The sequence below is a fragment of the Microcaecilia unicolor genome, chromosome 3 (genome assembly GCF_901765095.1).
Source record: "Microcaecilia unicolor chromosome 3, aMicUni1.1, whole genome shotgun sequence".
NCBI lineage: Eukaryota > Metazoa > Chordata > Amphibia > Gymnophiona > Siphonopidae > Microcaecilia > Microcaecilia unicolor.
The window spans coordinates 86,246,465-86,259,335 of record NC_044033.1 but is presented as its reverse complement, the minus strand read 5'-3'; the positions used below and the strand labels follow the sequence as shown (position 1 = coordinate 86,259,335).

At 44.6% G+C, this 12,871-nt stretch overlaps 1 protein-coding gene across 1 annotated transcript in view; it reads right to left on the bottom strand.

Annotated features, from left to right (window-relative positions):
* SERTAD2 (SERTA domain containing 2) overlaps positions 1–10,998 on the bottom strand; it is a 66,974-nt gene extending 55,976 nt beyond the window's left edge. The window contains exon 1 of the mRNA XM_030196138.1: positions 10,804–10,998. The gene's annotated coding sequence lies outside the window, so the exon portion shown is untranslated. The remainder of the gene's footprint in view (positions 1–10,803) is intronic.
* Positions 10,999–12,871: the final 1,873 nt, after the last annotated feature.

Sequence of the window (12,871 nt, the reverse complement as noted above, 5' to 3'; positions counted from 1 at the left end):
AGGAGGTTGTCACTCAGAATTGTACGGTACATGGCCCCATCCATTCTCCCATTGATGCGGTGAAGTAGTCCTGTGCCCTTAGCAGAGAAACACCCCCAAAACATAACATTTCCACCTCCATGCTTGACAGTGGGGACGGTGTTCTTTGGGTCATAGGCAGCATTTCTCTTCCTCCAAACACGGCGAGTTGAGTTCATGCCAAAGAGCTCAATTTTTGTCTCATCTGACCACAGCACCTTCTCCCAATCACTCTCGGCATCATCCAGGTGTTCACTGGCAAACTTCAGACGGGCCGTCACATGTGCCTTCCGGAGCAGGGGGACCTTGCGGGCACTGCAGGATTGCAATCCGTTATGTCGTAATGTGTTACCAATGGTTTTCGTGGTGACAGTGGTCCCAGCTGCCTTGAGATCATTGACAAGTTCCCCCCTTGTAGTTGTAGGCTGATTTCTAACCTTCCTCATGATCAAGGATACCCCACGAGGTGAGATTTTGCGTGGAGCCCCAGATCTTTGTCGATTGACAGTCATTTTGTACTTCTTCCATTTTCTTACTATGGCACCAACAGTTGTCTCCTTCTCGCCCAGCGTCTTACTGATGGTTTTGTAGCCCATTCCAGCCTTGTGCAGGTGTATGATCTTGTCCCTGACATCCTTAGACAGCTCCTTGCTCTTGGCCATTTTGTAGAGGTTAGAGTCTGACTGATTCACTGAGTCTGTGGACAGGTGTCTTTCATACAGGTGACCATTGCCGACAGCTGTCTGTCATGCAGGTAACGAGTTGATTTGGAGCATCTACCTGGTCTGTAGGGGCCAGATCTCTTACTGGTTGGTGGGGGATCAAATACTTATTTCCCTCTGCAGAATGCAAATAAATTCATATACTTTCCACAATGTGATTTTCCGGATTTAATTTGTGATGTGCTATCTCTCACTGTTACCAATAACCTACCCTTCAATTATGGGCTGCTCATGTCTTTGTCAGTGGGCAAACTTACAAAATCAGCAAGGGATCAAATACTTATTTCCCCCACTGTACCTACTACCCCACATCACAGTGAAATTGTGTGAACAAACTTTCTTAAAACCACAAGCAGGAAAATAAAACTGTTCTTAAAGACTGAAAAGTTCATGCGACATGAGTGAAGGTGAGAGGATAGGATAATGTAAGATTAATAAATTGTTCAATGAACCTAAGTATGCATTTATAAATAAAAACAGTGTTATACGTTGAAAAAAGTGCATGATAAGTTACTGGGTAGAGTGATTGATCAAAGTAACTAATTGAAGAGAGTTTTTCACGAGGGGAAGTGATACATATTTATTAGGGATATCCTGAAAACCTGGTCTGTTGGAAGCCTTAGAGGACTTGGCATAAATACTAAGGATCTAGGTTAGTGGTTTTCAACCCAGTCCTCAGGGACCACCTGGCCAGTTGCAATGGAAGAAGTGCATGCAAATCTCTCATGCATGTCCATTGCGGGTATCCTGAAAACCACTGAGGAATGGGTTGAAACTGCTAACCTAGATTATAAAACTGCCATGAAGGGATAGGTGTATTAAAGCCCTGCTACCCCCTCAAACTCAGAAAATGGGGGAAAAAACACTAGTATACCCAGTTCTAAGTGGCTATTCCAGATACAGTCTCATAAGCAACACAGGCTGATGCTCCAGGGGTTCTGAACCCAGTCATTAGGATACAGCCAACTAGTCAGGATTTCAGGATATCCACAATGAATATGCAAGAGAAAGATCTGCAGGCAATGGAGCCGGTGTATGCTTTATACAGTACAAACCCCAAGGTTTGTGCGCATTCACAGCCACTGGACACAGAGGTTTTCTGCTATACAAAGAAAGGCTGACAAGCAACAGTTAGGCCAAGTCATCTCAGGGTCCCAGTAGAACCAGTAAAGTTACCAGGGATTGGATCTTTGTACCATATTCTATCCTTCCAGTGCCTCACAAGCTTACAAGAGCAAACATTTACATATCCTTATTATGAAAACAATTAGGGGTTCTCTAAGCATTCACCTTATCTACAGAATGGAAGTTTTACAATCTTCAAGAGAAAAGCAAACTGACAGAGTACTGTGACATAAGAAAGAGAAGATTTTTTTCAGGTCAAACAACACACAAAATGCAAACTGTTTCAATGCAGGTATTCCTCTTGCTATATTAACTGCAGCCAACATATGTTTTTAATCCTAAATTCAGAGAATACATTGAAAGTATATGGTTTATTGGTTGACACTGTGCTTTTAGCCATAGGTGGGATGTACTGAAAGGGATCCAAAGCAGTCGTTTCTTAAATCAGCGTAATGCCAAGCAGGGCTGGTATAGCAGGGGCAGCATGCAAAAATATTTGAGGGTCAGAGATGCCTGCAACATCTCTCCAGGGTATGGACAGGCACACATCTTTCAAGGGCCACAAGGAGGTTGACTACTGAGACACAGCCAATTCATGTACATAAGTCTATAAAGAAAGGGTTAATAGTTTAATCCTCTAATGCATCTGTTCCTTCAGACTACAACCAAGCTTAATCTCTTGCTTACCGGCTAGGAAGACATCATTTCACATCTGGATTTTAAGAAATTAACTTTTGAAAGACAATGGGGCTCATTTTCAAAACAGAAAAACGTCCATAAAGTGGCACAAGGACATTTTTTTTTTCCAAAAATTCCAAATTGCTGTTTTTGAAACCCATGTCTATGCAGTTTGTCCAAACTGCAAGAGGGCATGTTGAAGGTGGGATTTGGTCGTTTAAAACTTGGACATTTTTCTGCCATAATGGAACAAAGTAAAAGCGTCCAGGGATAAAAGTTAGACAGTTTGGTCTAGAACTGTTTCAAACAAGACTAGGTCACAAAAAGGTGCCCTAAATGAACACTGGATGGATTAAGGCATGACCCTCCCTTCCTCCCCTAGCGGTCACTGACCCCCATCCATCCCCCAAAGATGTGAAAAACAGCACATACCAGCCTCTAGAACAGCTTCAGATGTTATGGTCAGTCTTATTACAGCAGCAAGCAGATCCCTGGAGTAGCCTAGTGATTAGTGCAGTGAACTGTAGAGAAGGGGACCCAGACCCAGATCCCACTCTGTTACACTTGTGGTGGAAAGTGAGCCCTCCAAAACCTACTGTAACCACAGTACACAGGTGACACCTGCAGACATAAGGGCTATTGTAGTGGTGTACAGTTCGCTATACTAGATTTTTGGTGACTTTTGGGGGCTCACCATACAATATAAAAGGGTTAACAGTGAGATGTGTACCTGGGACCTTTTACGTGAAGTTCACTGCAGCGCACCCTAGGGTGCCCTACTGTGATATCGTGTGTGGCCAGTCTACTAAGAATGGTGCCCCCCTCCCCCCCAAAAAATAATCCCAATGGCTTGTTTATGTGCATTTTTCCCTTGGACGTTTTTTTTTTTTTTTTTCAAAAATGGTCCAAAAAGATAGATGCACTGAGCACAAGAACATCTCACAAATGGCCATTTTTCAAACCAGAAAAAGGTCCAACTTTTTGTTTCAAAAATGGCCTTGTTCGCTACCGGATTTCTGGACGTTTTCCGCAAACCATCCAAAATTGGATTTAGAAATATCAAAAATGCCCCTTCACATGTCATATATGGCATGTGAAGCAGAAATAGTGAGAAAGATAAGGGCCCAGACAGTTTATGGAAGTGTCATCACTGCATCTTAAGAGATTTCCAGAACGAAATTCCCTTCACATCAGAGAAAACAATCTATTGCCAAGATTTTCAGGCTCTAGAAAGAACCAGTTTCTATGATAACCATGGGCTCAATTTTCAAAGTGAGGGCAGGAGAGCCTCCTGGATGGTTAAATCACCTATGCAGAATATCCACTGATATTCAGCAGCGATTTTGTAGGTGGTCTAGAGGTGAAGTTGAGACAATTAAGTGCTGATATTCAGCACTTAATCTAAGTGGACCTTTTACAAACACGCAGTAGCGTTTATAGCATGCACTAAACGCTAGAGACGCCCATATATTCCTATGGGCATCTCTAGCATTTAGCACATTCTAAAAATGCTACCATGCCTTTGTAAAAGACCCCCTAAGTTAACCAGACAAATAGGACTGCATAAAATTCAGTGCTTTTAAAATCCAGTTTCAATTAGGTGGTTAAGTGCTGAATATCACACGTAACCAGATAAGTGACAGCCAGCTGCATAAACCCGGATATTCAAAACCAGTGCCCGGACATGGCGTTATGTCCAGATATTCAAGCCTGGCCACCAGATGCTCCCCCCCCCCCCAAAAAAAAAAAATGCTGACCACCACCAGCTAAATATTTACCCCTAAGTTCCTGAAATTATTCATCAATGTGTGCTGACCGGACCCTAAGCACCACAAAACGGAGACCCTCTTCTATCTGCCTGTACAGTTCTGCATAGTTGCAGAAGGACAGTTGCTTTTTTTTTTTAGTGAGGGTTGGCAGGGGTGGCAAACAAACTAAGGGGATCTTTTACTCAGCCACGGTAGCGTTTTTAGCTCATGGTAGAAATCAGCTGGTGGTCAACGTCGAGATGCTCATAGAAATATAATGGGCATTGACCACCAGCTGATTTCTATCGCAGCTTAGTAAAAGACACCCCTAAATTCCTCAGTTCAGTGGTTCTTAACCCAGTCCTTGGGGCACAGCCAGCCAGTCAGGTTTGCAGGCTATCCACAATGAATATGCATGAGATAAATTTGCATACTAAGGAAGCAGTGCATGCACATTCTCCCCTACAAATTCATTGTGGATATTCTGAAAACCTGACTGGTTGCATGTGCCCTGAGGACTGGGTTGAGAAGCACTGTCTTCGCTGTGTGGAGCAGAAGTCTGTCAGGCACTGGCTCTGGTGGCCCTGCAGCTGAATGAGCTAGATTCCAAGTCATAAAATCAACTTGTCAAATGCCTCTCTCTCTTTCAGTTCTATTCCTCCAGCCATTTTTTTCCCCTGACCCTTGTGCATGTTTCTACCTTTTAGAAAAAAGTTTACTATTAACAGCTCTTATCTTTTAAACCCCCCCTAAACCGTAAGACCCTCTGCTACTGTGTGGTGTTGCTGATTCATGAGTCTGCATGTGATCTCTGCTCGCATGGGACAGCCTACATTAATTACAGCCATAGCGATGGGGACAGCTTAAAAAAAACAAAGAGTAAACAACTTTCAAATGCTCATCTTTCTTGGAGAATAAAACATAAATCAGAATGATAATGAGGGGGTGTAATCAGTTCTTCTGTTTCACCAGACAAGGGAATCATTTAAAAACAAAAACTGGGCTGGGGGAGCAGGAGGGGTGAAGAGATAACCAGAAGAATCAGTGCAGGCTAGCTGTTTGTAAAGTTTAGGGATTTTATCTTTTAAAGTCCACTCCCTCGAGGACTGGTACATTCTGGAAGGTTATACACCAAATTGAAGCTACTAGGCATAATTTTAGCTTTCCTAAGTAGCTAGCACCCTATGCAGCAATGGGTCTCAGGACTCAAAACAAATGCTTCCTGGTATGTTGGTCCCCCCCAGTACCTCCTACCTCTGTGTAAAGAGGACATGAAGTACAAAGCCTCCCACCGCTCAAATTTAAGCTGTGAAAATTTACCTTCACAAACTATGCAGCTACCACTTGGGTACAGATGGGGGCAACGTGCTCTTTGGGATGCCTTCTCTGTTAAAGGCACTCGGAGCAAAAGGGCAAAGCAAGAGCTGTGCCTGGGGCCCTGTAACCTCTCCTGGGAAGAACAGAGACTGCTAATGTGGCAATTTGCCATACAAAAGGCAGCCCTGAAGATCAGTCTTCGAGAAGACTTCCTTCCAGTGTTCACCAAGGGGGGGGGGGGGGAGAAAGAAAAAGCTCTGTAAACTAGAAAATGGAGGGAGGGAGGGAGGGAGGGGGGATAAAATCCACAGAACTAGACATTACATATAAAAATCAGCGCTTTCTGACAGTTCAGGGATGGCACTGTACAGGCCAGCTAGGTTGAAGAACTGAAGCTTGTACCTCCCCAGCACACAGCTGCCTCCAGGCAATTAAAACTAGTCAGACCTGCTGTGGCAGGCATCCAGCCCTCCAACCCCCACCCCACCCCCACGCATCCGCATAGTTATCTCCAGTCCCGGGCGGGCGGCCCTCTCTCTCTCTCTCTCTCCACTGAAGCTCACCCAGACTCCACAGCGAAGAGAGTCGGAGTTGCCACAAACACCTGCAAATGAACCAAAGGGCGGGAAGGGTCACCAGCTCAGGGAGTGCAGGGAAGGCTGCCGCTACCTACTTCAGCAAGGTGGCAAAGGCTGAAAGAAAAGCACCATGCCAGTAGTCTGAATACCTGTCAGGATTACTCATAACAATGGATAATTAAACCCTTGCCTTATGCGGAGTACAGGTTCAAATGGGGAGGGTTTACATTTCTCAGACAAAATAGTTTTTCATGTACATTGAAATGAAAAATTCTTCATGCCATTCTTTAAGCCAAAGACTATGCGCAATTTAACACTGCACCCCAGTAAAAACCAGCGCACAAGTGGCGTGAACTGCAAGCCCTTGGACTTTCACATTATGTAGAATAACTTCTAATGTTCTATACGCTGTACCTTACTTTCTGACCTAGCCTTCATTTAGCTACCGGTTCAGCAAATATTTGACACGGGTCAAAAGCAAAAAAAAACCAAAACTTATCTCTAATCAGAAAGCTGTCATCTTGCAGATTCAATCCTGTCCTCTCAAGAATAGGATTGTTATCTGTGCCACACTGATCACCACACCTAAGTGGAGGAGTGGCCTAGTGGTTAGGGTGGTGGACTTTGGTCCTGAGGAACTGAGTTCGATTCCCACTTCAGGCACAGGCAGCTCCTTGTGACTCTGGGCAAGTCACTTAACCCTCCATTGCCCCATGTAAGCCGCATTGAGCCTGCCATGAGTGGGAAAGCACGGGGTACAAATGTAACAAAACAAAAAAAATTTAGACAGTTATTAAAAAACGGGGAGGGGGGGGGGGGGACAGTATGGACAAGAGACCAGGACCCAGCTACACACAATAAACTGATCATTTATTTATTGCATTTGTATCCCACATTTTCCCACTTATTTGCAGGCTCAATGTGGCTTACATTATTCCGTAATGGCGATCGCCATTTCCGGGATGAGAAATACAAAGTGGTATTGCATTAAAGTTAGAGTTCTGTCAATCTATATTGCTATGCAATACAAAGACTCAACATTTTTTCTTTAGCAGCAAACTAGGCTAAAATGTCACTCACTTGAAAGAGTAAAATCTCTACAATGCAGTGCAAGAGGCAGGTATACTCTGAGGTCTTTAAATGGGAACTACACTTTGCCTATATTCCCCCCCCCCCCCCCCCCCACCTCAGGGTTCAATGGCAGTTTGGAGGATTAAAACAGTGTACTATTAGTATTAATGATAGCAAATTCAATCCTCCTCTAAATCCATAATCTTCAGATTCCAATTATTACTAACACCGGTAAAAGGTGGGAGGAGGCTCTGTAATGCTTTCAGGCTGTCTCCATTTAAACTGGACCTTGTTCTCTCTCTGGAACAGATGATCTTTGGACTCAATATCAGTGGCTGTTTCTTGCACAGATTTTCTTTTGCGTGTGTGTATGTGGAGGGCCAGCCTCCCATGCCTCACTCACAGTCCGATGCACTGCTGTTTGGGAAAGCGGGCTCCTCACACCGCGGATAGAACAGCCTCCACTGAACAACTAAAACCACTGGCATGCAACAGCAGTAAAACCGGAAAGTCGGAAAGCTAAAGCATATTATAACGGCATTCTCTAATCTGACAAGATATTTAAATCATCTTACCTTGAGCATTATTGACACAAAAATGACAGGTATATATGGCTGTTGAAATGTATCTGTGGATTAGTTCGTCCCTCATCCTTCTTGGGCCTCTAAACTCAGTCAGCATCAGGGCTGCCATCTGGTGCGGGGAGGTTCCATGCCCAACTACCCATGGATTCCCCTCCCAACCAATGTACCCCTAGCTCCTTCCAGAACCCTACAATCATGGATCATGAATCCAACCACCAGCTATGACTCTTAAGTAACAGTCAAGACCCCTCCTGCATTATAAGTACTCGGGGCATTTTTTGAGGGAGGTACTGAGTACCAGCACCTTTTCCACTGTCTGCTAAAATTGACCTATGGACCCCAAGTTTTAATGAAAGAGCTCAGGCTCTACATACCAATTCTGCCTTGTCATAGATTTTGTGACTGGTTGAAGGGGGCCTGGCCATTGTGGGGTGGGTCCCTTAGTGATCACCCCAACCCTGAAGGGTGCCTAGCATTTGAGTCCCGGCACCGTTTTTGCTAGAAAAAGCACACTGCAAGTACTGTACCCACAGTGTCCCTGACACAGAGGTCAAAAGACCCAACTCAAGAACCAAACCAGGAATTCTCCCGCATAGCAGTGCATAGCACTGACACTTAGGCACTGGATCTGAAATTACTCTGAGGGATAAATAAATAACAAGAAATAAGTATTTTGTTTACAAGTTCAACTGTATTAAAAGGACAGTTTAGAATAAAGCAGAAATGAAATGTTTTCTTTGCTAAAGAAAGTTAATTTTCACCAAATTTTGGGTACAAGCAAAAACTGTAAGTTGTAAGCAAGGTGCAGGCCTTAACTGAAGTGCTCAGTACACTAATGTTGGAAGGTGGGCAGCCCTTTGCAGCTCTTAAGGTGCTGTGATACCTGTCTGGGCAGGATACAGGCTCTAGTGTATCTGTCTGGCACCACAAACTGCTCATTCCCTCCTCCTCTCAAAAACAGAGTAAATAGGTTTAATGGTAGCTCTGGAAGACAAATCCAACTGATAAATACACAAATAGTATTCCCGATAGAGCATCAGGCATAAATGTGGTTCAAATCACTTATTTGCTCTCTGTTGAAAATATTAACCCCTGGCTTGATCTATACCTCAGATCATGGCTTGAAGTAGCTGGAGTTGAAGGCCCTGATACAGTATTTAAAAGATCTGCAACCTGCCATCGGAAGAGCACCTGTGAGTGATGAGGCCAGTCACTGCACACCCTTGAATCAGTGAGACTACTGTTCACCAAACCGATTCTTACCCAGGTATGTCTGTAGTGGTCCACTGAACACAGATGACTTAAACCGTGCAAGAAAAGAGTCAGAGCCCTAACAGTGAAAGATCACACTGCTTGCTCACAACCTAGCAAACACCAGATCACTAACAGTGCTACATGCTCTGACCATTCTTGGTCCATTTAATTTGGATGTGCAATCTACCTGCAAGCCTCTCCTGGGGGAAAAAAAGGATCTTGCTGGGCTGCAGCAAGATAAAAAGAATCAGAGCCAGTGCAAATGTCTGGGAAAAGACAGCTAGTCTAGGACAGGGGCATAAGGGAAAGAAGATGCAATCCACTAATCAAGTTACCCCGTTTCAAAGCAGACCTTAAAGTCTTTTGCATGAGGGGAGATTCCCATTTCAATATTTCCTTTATCATTTCAACATGACACTGGGTCATCCCTTTGGCTCCTAGGCCTCAGATTACCTGACTATAACTGGAAATTAATATTGTTCATGCAATCCAAAAAGCAGTAAAACAGCAGCCAATGTGCCTGGTTGGCAAGCTACCTGTACATCTTAAAGTAAAACAAGCCTGAGACAGAATATGGAAGGGTACAACTCTTATATTGAAGCAGAGACAGTACCAGAACCTTTGGGAGACGAAAACTGAGCCTGGCAATGAGCTTCCTTTAACATCCTAAAACATGGAAAAGAAAGCTACAGTTCTATAAAAGAAAGGATCAGCACCACGAAGAACTGCTGGGTGTTTTCTGCAGTTTTCCACAGCAACATAACGTCAAAAACACCCTTTGGTATGTCAAGCTCAAATACGCCTAACGGCAGGATTGATACGTCGCTATCACAGGCCTTTGATATGATACTGTAAACAGGGATAAAATAAAAGACCACTGCAATGTTAAGGAAGCTTTCAGGCCGCTATCTGCAGCCATGTCCCCCACTCCCCCACTCGTGCAAGACTGTTCAAAGCCTGGCCCTCTTCCCAAACTTTCCCCTAACTGTACCCCGACACAGGATCGACTCGAACTTCCAGGAAGTCACCAAGTGCTGGGGGGGGGGGGGGGGGCTCGGGTCTGCCTTGACGTGCAGTGCTGAAGATGGAAGATGCAAGGCAGGATGCGATCAGGCAAGCAGTTAAATACTTCCCCAGCCGATAAACACAAAAATGAACTTTGTCTGCACTGAAGGACTGGCTGCAAGTCTGATGCAAGAAGAGAAGTGGAATAGTTCGGGAGTCCCCAGATCCAGAAGTCTTTCCAATCCCACCTGCCCCTGCCCAGCAGCAGCGCCTTCAGCTTCGCACATAACATTTGGAGGAGGTCATTCAAAGATGTCTGGTCTTACTCATCTTTTCCATCTCCCTCTCGCTCCCCATTTACCAGCCATGAATCGGTTCGCCTGCAGATCCCCGACGACTGACACCCAACCGAGCCGAAGAAGAAAAACCAGCGAGAAATCGCTCCATCTAGAAATGTTTCCCCCCCCCCCCCCCCCCTTCCACAGAAACAACGAAACTTAACTCGCTCCATCTCCTTACTTGCAAGACAATATGTCTAGGATTTTTTTTCCCCCTGTGTAGTTTGCTTTTCTACACTACAGGGAGGACTTAACAAAATAAAATAATAAAACCAAAAGCTAGCCAAGAAACAAAGCTACATCGAGTTTCTGGCAGCTGGACAGCAATCGGCAGCCGCCGTGGTAGAAAAGGGAGCTGAACTTACCACATGCAGCTCCACCTGAGAACTAAAGCATCAGGGTTGCTCCTGATCTACACCAACTCCATATGTCTCTCGCTGCAGGCACCGGGCTGTGGGGCGCTTAAGCCTCTGCTCTCCTCAGGCTGCAAGCAGCAAACATTATAAGATGATGGTGGTGGAGGAGAGCAAGGAGGAGGAAGAAGCGGTGGCGGTACTGGAAGAGAGAGCAAGAGAGAGAGAGAGGAAAAAAAAAAGCGCAAGGAGCAGACCGCGCCCCCGGCCCCTGCCCTGGAAGAGTGACGCGGCCAGGCTCCATAGTGGCCCCGCCCTCTCGTGACGTTCCGACTCCCTCCCTCACCCACCTCTTCCTCTCCTTCTGCCCATTTTCGACCACGCCCCTGGCAGGCACGCACACGGCGTCCTGGAGCACTCACAGTGCGGCCTCACTGGAGTGGGTCGCCTACAAGTGTCTTTGTCCCAGGGGATCGGAACGGATATGCTAATACAAGGCTGCTCGTGAGGGTGGAGGCGGCGCATCGCGCCAGCAAGCAGTCGCAGGCGGGCTCTAACCTAGGGAGGGGGAGACTGACAGGCAGGTGGAATGGTTGGGAAATGGTCAATAGACAGTTGAGGGGTTGAAAGGGAATAGTAAGAAGAATAAACCTCGAAAACGAAAGCAGCGCTAGTGGTGACAAAAGCCAATTTTCTTAATACACAACAGAGCGAGCCCTGCTGAGTGGAGCAACCGCAAATATGACAACTATTTGAGCTATTCAGCAACTTGAGGCTGGTCAACAAGTCAAGCTCGAGCACTGCATGTTCCCTAAAAACGCCAGTTCTGATAGTGAATAGAACCAAGAGCACTGTGGGCGCACTAGACGAATCTAGGAAGTGACTAACACGGACAATATGCTAAGCAAAATAAACTGGGGCTTCTGTGTTTTATCTTAGCCAAAGTTTCAACATAAAATGGAGTTAAGCAGGTCCCTTGAAATAGAAAGAGTTTTATGTGTAGGACTGTACACACATGCTGTGACCTCTCTAGGTAAATGTAAATGGGGGGGGGGGGGGGGGAGTGGTGGCAGTAGGACAAAAGTGACAGGCCACACAGCCTCTGACTTTAAAATGCAGTATTCAAAAGGCTACAAGAAAAAAAAGTCATAGGGCCTTCTCTACAAGAAAGAAACCCCAGACATTTTATTCTACTTACTAAAACCATAATAGTATAATTCAACCCAATCTTATATATGGGAGTGGTCTGGAATCCGCACAGGATGCATGGTGTATATTGCAGTTCTATTGCATCTCCAGTTCTGTACCACATTCACCTAAACTCCACAACAAGGAGTGCAGAGTAGAACTAATTCAAATTCTGGTGTCACTTCTGTAACATCAATGTAAACTCTCTTTACTACAGAGGGCTGGTGCTAGGGTCTCTGGTGCCCCCTGCAAATTATCAATTGCCCCCCCCCCATCCCAGCATCTCCTTTCTCTTTTCTCCCTCCCCCTTTCTCCCACCCCGCACCCTTTTTCAACCCAGTGTCTTAAAAGGTGAAGAACAAAAGGGTTTTTTTTTACCTGACAGCTTTTTAATTTATTTGAAAGCTTCCCATATGTAAATGTAATTATCATGAAATAAAATTAAATATCGCTAAAACTGCTTAAAACATTATTGTAGCTGGTGGAAACAGCACTAATAAAGGCTATATTTTGTGCTCCTTTTTCTACACTGCTCTATAAATAGAGTAATATATGGCTAAATTTCAGTGGGGATATCCTGTTTACTGATGGGTTCATCTTAACTGTTGTAATCTGCCTTGGGAAGCCTGATGTTATAAAAATTAGAAGTAAAATTAAACTCTTCTTTCATTGGGGCACATGGAATTATATCTTCATCTCATCTCTTTTGTACAAATGGATTATTCTGTTTTTTAGCATGTTTCAGGGACAAGTGGTTTTCATAAGTCAAAATAATAAAAAATATTTTCTTTCATGCAGATCTCTCATTTGTTTTAATATAACTAAATGGGCTTTAAGCACCTAATGCAGTCCATTGGTTTCCTTATATTATGTCCTTGTGATGACTTATACT